At 45.9% G+C, this 10000-nt stretch overlaps 1 protein-coding gene across 1 annotated transcript in view; it reads right to left on the bottom strand.

Annotated features, from left to right (window-relative positions):
* Positions 1-10000, bottom strand: part of LOC117451061 (voltage-gated potassium channel KCNC1-like) — a 99792-nt gene that overhangs the window by 76372 nt on the left and 13420 nt on the right. The gene's annotated exons all lie outside the window — the stretch shown is intronic.

Genomic DNA, 10000 nt, shown 5'->3' with positions numbered 1-10000 from the left:
GAGATCAAACAATACTACACGCAACCAACCACACCGAGGGCCAATCTGGACCATTCTGATTATTGGGGCATCAATCTGAGAAACTCCAACAATTTCAACGATTCTGCTTCAGAATCTGTCTGGGGAATCTCTAGGTTTGTGTTTCTTTGTACTTATGCTGTTTTGTACTTGTACCTATGGTTTATTTTACAAAAATACAAATGTACTACTTGAAAAAAACAAAATCCCAAGAGTTAGGAATCACTAAGAATAAATGGTTTTTCCATGCTAACATAAAAATAAATGTAAGACTAATATCCTTAGTTCTTCAGGTATTTCATCATAAACAAAGTGGACCAACCAACCACAGTGCAGCCACACCGCGAGCGTGAGGAAAATAGTAACGTTTTTTAAAGTTTTGAATACAGTAAAAAGTAACTAATAAGTACAAAATGACTAACTCATATATGCTGACTACTTTGTCTGAAAGCAAACTGAGACTTTTGGCCAAAACGTCAGATCTGTGGTAAACACAAGGTCATGATACTTACACATGTTGTTCAGCAGGATAATCTCCACATATTGACACCACTTTATGAATTTTGAGGCATGAAAATTGCCAGAAGTAAAAAGCTATAAACAAACTAATCTCATGCCCCTTTCACACCAACGCGGTTCCCGTTCTAGCTCCGTGCTTGTGCTCTTCTGGTTCGGAACCGGTTTCTCTTTTCAGCCCCCGTTTTGTTCACACAGCCCAGAGCCCAACTGGTGCTGCCGCGTCGCTGATTTTCTCAGCAACGGCGCTCACAACAACAACAACAACAACAACGGGGGACTGCATGATGGTCGATGATCGTGTTACTTTTAATCATACGAAGCCAGATTAAATTAAAAAACTACTTCTCCAACCTTATGCTTCTCTCCAGAGTGCTGTGGTTCATTGTTTATTAATGTGGTTCAGCGGCATTTACCGACCGCTGCAGTGCTGGCTGCTCTTCCACGGGAGTTTGTTCTCCCGTTAGCTCACACGGCAGCGGCCGCTGTAAAGTATTCACTGTCTGACTGTCACACAAGCAGCTGATGTTAGAGGTGTACCGGTTCACAAACATTTCGGTTGGTTTTTAGGTCACGGTTCGGTACGTTTTCGGTACAGCAGAAAAAATTATCACAAAACATAAAATATATATATATATTTGTTTTTAATTATCATTAAACTGTGAATAATGAATTCATTGAAATAAATACAAAATATAATAAAATAAACATTAAGGTGCAGCATTTCGATGAACTGAAATAATCTGTATCTGAACTGTACTGTACTAGTACCTAAGCAGCCAGCTTGACATTATGACTTGCTTGTCATTGTATTTTCATGTTTTTTTTAAAGAAAGATGAACTTGTCCACATTGCTTGCTGAAAGGGCAGATCTGCTGGCACTAACAATGTCTCCTGCTGTGGAGAACACCCTCTCGCTAGGGACAGAGGCAGCAGATACAGCCAGGTAGCGCTTTGCTAACATGGCAACATAAGGATATTTGGCGTTTGTAATAGCTTTGGCTCGGTCTGAAGTTTCTGCGAGAGGTGGAGGCTCAAATGCTAGCGGGAGTTGGGTTTGCACTTCAGTCTTTTGGTACCGGTGATATTCACGTTCGGGTTATGCCTTTTCAAATGAGTGTGCAAGTTTGATGTATTGCCAGCCGCGTAACCAATTTAAGTTGAACAATGCCGACAAACAGCTTTGGTTCGGTCCACCTGTCTTTGTCCGTCATCCTTGTACGTAACTGCGAAACCAAAATGTTCCCAAACCGGAGACTTCAATGATGCTGGAGGATTTTCAGCTCAACTTTATCTGCGTTCGCCATTTCGCTAGTTCCTCAAATTACTGACTAAATTTGAACGCATCCCTGTGACCAGCTCTCATAGTATGCCTCTCGTCCAATGAAATGACTTGCTCGCTCTATGACGCGTTGAACCCAATGTGAGCAAATTACTCTGAACGCTGCGATGCAGCACCTGAGATTACTTCCAAAAAGTTGTTCACGTTCTCAATTTTTTATCAACACACGTGTATCGAACCGAAAGGCCCATACCGAATATTTTCGGTATGAATACGTATACCGTTACACCCCTAGCTGATACATATCCCCAATTCCCCCTAAGTGAATGTGTGTCAGTCTGAATTGACGTTTGGCATCACAACGCTGTTACGAAAGTTTCTCTGGTATACAATGGGTGATGTTAGCATAGCAACCGAAGCTAAACTGACTACTTGCTATTGCTATCCTATTGTGGCATAAGCCGTTTTCTACAGGCACATTTTACCGGCGTATTTTTCATGATGATTCTACTTGTGATAGTCGGACACGACAACCTGTGCAGCCCATGTATTGGTTCCATCCGATAGCTGCTATCATACAAAACAACACGTCTGCCTCTCTCCACAATGATCGATAACAGCGAACGGATGGTCAAAGTAAGGTACAGATAAACAGAATCACACGAAGCCTGGTTAGTGTTGCCTGACTTTATAAAGTGTGTATTTGTAATAAGCGTTCTAGTCACTTTGCTCAGCGCTACTGCTTGTTACAACTTTTATTTGCCGTACTCGCCATAAACTGTTAGCTCAGGTTAATCCCTCCGACGTAAGCGTGACGTATGCGGTTCTTGCTTCTAGACCGACCATTTTTTGGTGCTTAGAACCGGTTCCGCTGCGGTGTGAACAGGAAAAAACTGTGCTTATCAGGCTCTAGCGCCGAAACGGCCCTGGAACCGTGTTGGTGTGAAAGGGGCATCAGTCACATGACTTCAGATCACCATCGCTAAGTAAGCGACTTGTTAGAAACAAGTGCTCAGACCTTCACCTGTGGGGCGTTTACTGACTTGTGGTATGTTGTCATGAAAATCACTTCAGCTTGTATTAACCACAGACCTTATTTCAGGCTTCAAACCAGAAACTAATCCGAAGATCCACTGACTTTGAATCGAGGGAGCGTGAAAGTGGTAACATGCTATCTCATTTCCGGCTTAAGGACTCATTCCCGCACCACTCTATAACTGTGCCCATCATGCAGGTTAACACAAAGGTGTAAACAGGATGTGTAATGTGGGCACCCTCAGGCTGTAGGTTGCTGCAGAGCATTACGCATCTGCTCATTCATGACAAATGAAAGTGTGTATGAGTGTGTATGTGTCCAGGCAAGTGCATGAGACTGATTTGGGAGATGTTGTTATTTTCCAACAGGAGCCTTAAGCAGAGCAGATGGTGTTATTAGCTGTAAAAGAAGGAAACAGTTTAGCCGACATAAGAGCTGAGCTGATGAACGGTTCCTTACATTTCCTTATATAGAATCAAACATTCTCACCACTACCCCAATCCATCAGAGATTCTTCCTCCCTCACAGCATTCAAAACATCACTCAAAACCCACCTGTTCAACACTGCATTCAACCACTGACCCCCCCCCCTATTTTCTGTTTTGTTTATCTCTTTTTGTATTTTCTTTGTTTTTAAAAAAAAAAATGTTTAATTCTCTGTCAAAGCGTCTTTGAGTTTCTAGAAAAGCGCTGTACAAGTCACATGTATTATTATTATTAAACATAGGGGAGATTGCTGGTTAATAACATTTCGGTCTGTTTTAGTCAAGTAGTCTGAAAACACTCCGTGTAATGTAGGTTGACTTGATGGTTGGGTGATCAAAGCAGATAGCAGACAGCAGACAACTGTTCCCATCATTCTTCTTCTTTTCAGCCATGACCATGGTCTCTCCACAGCCTTCACCAATTAGTACTAAGTTCAAAACATAAATGCCTAAATTAACTTAAGAAAACCTTGATAAAGGTCATTTTGAAAGGCATTGTTGTTGTTTCCCCGAGTTAAGGTAGCAAAGGAATTCAAAGGCAAAAATAGCAAATAAACTATTTATAAAAAGGAATATTCCGAAATCCAATGGAAACATCCCGTTGCTTTTGCCTTTGTGATGCTAACTTCCAGGGTGGCCTACACAGATACGTCATCACTGCACCATTCCATACGTAGCATGGTTATTAAAAATGTAGCTGTTTGGAGACACAGCACTGTACGATGAGCAGCTCCTTTGCTTTAAGCCAGGACACACACACACACACACACACACACACACACACACACACACACACACACACACACACACACACACACACACACACACACACACACACACACACACACACACACACGCACGCGCACACACACACACACACACACACACACACACACACACACACACACACACACACACACACACACACACACACCACAGCGGATCATTCTGCATTCATCTTCAGCATGTGTGAATGAACTGTATATACTGCGGCTGGCAGCTTTCTGCACATGCCATTTGTGATGCTCAGGTGGCTGCTTGTGTGCCAGTGTTGCCGCATTTAGCCTGTGTGTGTGTGTGTGTGTGTGTGTGTGTGTGTGTGTGTGTGTGTGTGTGTGTGTGTGTGTGTGTGTGTGTGTGTGTGTGTGTGTGTGTGTGTGTGTGTGTGTGTGTGTGTGTGTGTGTGTGTGTGTGTGTGTGTGACCCCTGTGAGGCAAAAGGACAGTGGAGATCACACAGAGGTTAAACGCTTTATTTCTTGACTTGTCATCAAATATAGTACGGTGTCTCTCTTCCTCTCTCTGCACCCTCTCTTTCTCTCTCTGCACCCTCTCCTCTCTCTGCACCCTCTCCTCTACCATGCACCCTCTCTTTCTCTCTCTGCACCCTCTCCTCTAACATGCACCCTCTCTTTCTCTCTCTGCACCCTCTCTTTCTCTCTCTGCACCCTCTCCTCTAACATGCACACTGCTCTCCCTCAGTATCTCTCCTGCGATGGACGGCACACAGGGAAAGAAAGCTCTGTCGCAGCATTACCCTGAAAAGCACAGAGGGGGAAGGGGGACCCTGGTGGATATATTACATATAGCGCAACAATCCACCAGAGAGGGGGGGGGGGGGAGATAGGAGTAACGTTTTATTTTTTAAAGGACGAAAACTATGAGCAGGGCTAAAGATAGGGAGAGAAGTGTGCTCTCGTAATGATCTGTCATTGTGAGGCTGCAGTGCTCCGTATGAAGGTCGGAGGCAATGTACCCGCTCCATAAATAGCACTGGCTAAGGCATTGTGTTTGGGTGTGTGCACGGGCCAGCGTCCGCCCACGGACCACCTGTCTCACCTTGGCTCTTAAAGGAGCAGTCCAACACTTCGGTCATGGACTTTGCTTATTTATTTTAAATATTTGTTTTTCCCCCCAAAGAGCAGGACAATATAATATCTGAAGAGAGCCTCGCTTAGCATGACGACTGGACGCTGTAGCGCATGCTGCTGATGATCCGACTGTACCTCTCATCGTCGCTCATTCAAGTGCATTAGTGAACATGGTCTTGTGCCGTGCTAAGGGGGGGGCAACGGTGGCCAGTGCCCCTGTGACAATGAGCTTTGACCCCCCCATCCAAAAGAGGAGTTTATAATGATAATACAATTGAAGGCAGTGTTGTGCCGTCACCAGCCGAAGTTATCTGGAATGCATGTTGTCTTTCACAATGTAATGAAATAAAATGTTAACTACACTGAAACACATTCTGTTACAAAAAGGAAACAGCAATGATGGCATTTTCAGTTTCTCTGACTATCACTATGACACCAATTTGTATTTGATTGATAATTCTCCATTTTCATATGATATCTTCTTCAAAGCAGCCAAGGTACAATCTTTCCCAGATGAAACTCTTTGGTCACATGACCTAACCTGAAACGGCGGTCAGTATTTCACGTGCTAACAGCTTCTTTCTGCCGTGTCTAAGTGCAGCACTTCATTATTAAACTCCAGCGTGACATCACAGCATAATAACGACGAACAAAAATAACCCCCCGTGTGCAGACTCTGAGAATGAGGTCAAAACGACATTAGTGGTGCCGCAGCAGCGTGTGTCGTTGTGTGAGTGCCGGTGTGTGAGGGCTGGTGTGTGTTGGTATTTGTTTCTCTCCTTGAGGGACTGGGAATTTCCATGGCACCCCGCTGCGTGGAGGGAAGGAGAGAGGAAGAGAGGGGGAGGTTTGTCTTACAGAAGAGAGCACCATTCAGCTGAGACATCCACCTGAATGAGGCGAGCGGATCAATAAACGGATACGAGCTCAGCAGAAAATGAAAAAACGCAAAACGAGGGGGTGCACAAAGTTACCCCCATCTTCTTCTTCTTCTTCTTCTTCTTCTTCTTCTTCTTCTTCTTCTTCTTCTTCTTCTTCTTCTTCTTCTTCTTCTTCTTCTTCCTCCTCCTCTACTGCTTCTTACTCGGATTTCCTTTCAAACTAAGCCCCCCACCCCCATCCAAAAACACCTCTCATCCTCCCCCCCCCTCCCCTCTCTCCATCTCTCCGCCTTCTCTGCAGCAGACTCCAGCGCAGTCAGCTACTACAGGGGACTGCAGTGTTACGCTATAGCACAAGCAGAGAGCCGGAGAGGAGAAGAAGGAGGGGGGGAGTTAGAGGTTGGGGGGGGGGGGGGGGGCGCTGAATAGCGATAATAAGCAATCCAGCACTCAGCTCTGAAATCGTGGTAATAAAGCAGCGCGGGCTGTCAGTGGTGATGACGGGAGAAAGGGAATGGGGGAGGGTTGTGGAGGAGAGGAGGACAAGGGGAAGGAGAAGGGCAGGGAGAGATGCTGCCGCTGCAAAACATGTAGCATATTCATAACGAACCCGAGCTCTCGTGTATTCTCCATCGCTCCTCCGACATTCTTCTTCTGCGGCTCGCTCTTCCCCAGCCAGCCAATCAGCTCAAACATGCCGACCGCCTGACCTCAGCCTACCTGACACTGCCCCCCCCCCCCCTATCTTTATGTCACCACGCTGGCACCGAAACTATTGACTGCAACACTTTCAAAGTCACCCCCAGCCGTCACACCGATGCTCCCCCAGACCCGCCGCCCTGTTTGTCTTTCTGGATCCTCTCAATCCCTGGTTCTTCCATCGCGTGTTTGGCTTCCGTTGACTTTTCTGACTTGACAAGTTTTATGCATGAAAAACCTGCCAGCTCAATCTAGATGCAACACCAACGAAGAAGAGTGGCTGTCCACTCCTTCTGAACTCATCTGTTGTCCTTTATTTAGTATCATGTTGTGTACATCAGTACTGAGCCTCACAGACCTGCACTGCAGCTGTACATGTATAAGTACGTGCTAAAACACATTTAGTACAATAAGCCTGAACACCTGCATGAGCACATCGTCACTTCTGCTCTTCACTTTAACTGCACTAGAGTGAAAGTATGCACTCTTTCTTGGACATGTTGTTCACCTGTCCGCTGCTGTGCATGTTTTATTGTTGTCTATGTCGGGGCATGGACAACCTTATCTCTGGCAAGACTGGTGGGAGTGGACATAAACACACAGCAGTGCAGGAATGAGTCCTAAAGTCGGCCTTTTACCTCTTCAGGTTTTCTTGTCTTGAAGTTCATTTGATTCTTAACCTGGTTTTGGTTGGATGGCGGGAAAAGCTCTGTGGTGAACACGAGCAGGAGAGATGGTCTTAGCAAGTGGACGTCTGAACACAGGGGTTGCTACCAAGTGGCTCAATGAGCTACACGGCATCACACCAAGCGTTAGCCGCCGTTAGCTTAGCGGTGGTTAATGCTCAACCATGCGACCATGATTCGTTTCATTTAGCCTAACGTTTTAAGAATCATAAAAGTGGTTTTAAAATGTGGAGATTACCCTTCTGAACAAAATACGGTTCATAAACATGTGTTTACCAGAGATCTTATTTTTTAAATATGCTAAAGTCGCATGGGGAAACCCATTGCTCTGGTGGAGGGGGCTGTTGTGATGCTAAGTTCCATTTGGCCTGCAGACACACGTCATCGCTGCACCACTGTATTGTACTGACTGCCACGTCCCATTGTATGTTTCTACAGTACCGACGCATGCCGGCTGAGAGTCGGGGCACGTCATGCTATGCCACATGAACATGCAGGTCTTTTGCAGCATGAACACTCACAGCCCCTGCATTGATCCTAACATCATTAATGGGGGTGATGCTTCTGCAAAATGCAATTTGTTATAATTGTATAGATGTTGTAAATTACATTTGAAACTACTCGTGCGCTCCCTGCTCCAGCCACAAGGGGTCTGTGGACTGCTTTTAAAACATGTGCATTAACGCTTGGTCTCTTGTGTATTCATGCCCCCTTATAGTATGTTCTCACATCAGGCTAGTGTGTGTGTGTGTGTGTGTGTGTGTGTGTGTGTGTGTGTGTGTGTGTGTGTGTGTGTGTGTGTGTGTGTGTGTGTGTGTGTGTGTGTGTGTGTGTGTGTGTGTGTGTGTGTGTGTGTGTGTGTGTGTGTGTCAACATGTAAGTCACACAGTGACTGGGTCAATATGCTGTCTCTGCATATGGCAGAGTCCACAGAATCAATGGGCAGCACCGGCCTCGGGTTCTGCACACGGCTGGGGGGGGGGGGGGGGGGGCACGGGAGGGGACGAGAGGACTGAGTCAGAGGGAACTGTAAGTCAGGATTTGGGGAAACTGAGAATAAGATGAGAATAAAGGAGAAGGTGAGACGGAATCACTAGAGGATTTGAAATAACATTGCATTGCCCTTCGTCTTCGTCTTCGTCTATCCCCCCTATTGATTGCCAGTGGCTGATCACGCCATCATTACAGATTGGATTAGGTTATATGTTTCAAAACTGCAAAGGACAAATAAGATCTTCCCAGATCATTAATGCCAGGTGGGGGGGGGGGGGGGGGGGCATCCTCCATCTCCTATAGTCCTGAGTCGTTGCTTTTGTTCAGCGTAAATCTGTCCCCCTCTAACTGCGACTGCACAAACACACACTTTCCAAACCTTTCCAATGTTCTTCCAGTCAGAAACAAGTGTGCTCATACACTTGGGTGTTGCCATGCACACTCCAGCACCCTGACCCTTCTCTCCATGAAGGGTAAGCTGTCCTGCATCAGTGTTGGGAGGAATCTCTCACTCAGAGTTTATAGAGCTTGACAAGGTCTGCACACTTTGTGTTTCAGCCTTACTGGATCCTTCAAGACGTCCCTCTCAGAACTCCTCAGCAGTGCAGAGTCCTAGCAGCTCGAATGGTTCTTTAATATCTAGCAGATAACAATGGATGTGTCTCCGGACTGAAGCGATGTGTGTTTCCCCCAGGGAGACGTGTTCTACAAACAGCCTCTGCTCCGTCAGACACTCCGTCAGGTACACATGCTTTCACCCCCACCTGCCAGGAACACATGTCTGGTGCTGACACACACACACACACACACACACACACACACACACACACACACACACACACACACACACACACACACACACACACACACACACACACACACACACACACACACACACACACACACACACACACACACACACACACACACACCAACCTATGGATGCAGTGAGGTAGCTGCTTTAAAGTATCCTCCATAGCAGGACACACTGACCTTGTACTTTTAACTGTGTGATACATCGACTGGAGGGAAATCCAGATTCGGATTGAAAAGTAGGTCCCACATTAGGGTCACGCCTAATTAGGTTAAATCATGTTATAACTGTTAAGAATAGCCGGAGAAGAAAAGGACACACATGTCGACACAGAAGAGAAAAGGAGAAAGAGAGAAGGGTGGACTGATGCGCACTGACAGAAAGTCATCAGCATGGCCACATCTTTAACACACTCGTGTTAGTGGAGAGGTTACACTGAAGGGGAGAGCAGGGGAGAGCAGGGGAGAACACACTGCAGTGATTTGAAATCCTCCCCCTCCAGTAGAAACTTTACGCGACACAATGCGCAGTGGCCACACTTGTTCCAAACATGGGTACGTATGCGCAGCGCCAGAGCGAAAAGAAAGAAGAAAGAAGAAACAAAGAAAGAAAGAATGAAAGAGAGAAAGGAAGGAAGAAAGAAAGAAAGACAGATAAAAAAGAAAGGACGCGCACGCTATCATGCGCAAAAAGGGGGTTGAGCAGTGGAAGAAAGACACT

This window comes from Pseudochaenichthys georgianus, chromosome 8 (genome assembly GCF_902827115.2).
Source record: "Pseudochaenichthys georgianus chromosome 8, fPseGeo1.2, whole genome shotgun sequence".
In the NCBI taxonomy this organism is placed as follows: domain Eukaryota; kingdom Metazoa; phylum Chordata; class Actinopteri; order Perciformes; family Channichthyidae; genus Pseudochaenichthys; species Pseudochaenichthys georgianus.
The sequence above is the reverse complement of the archived record's forward strand: the minus strand, read 5'-3'. Positions and strand labels throughout refer to the sequence as shown.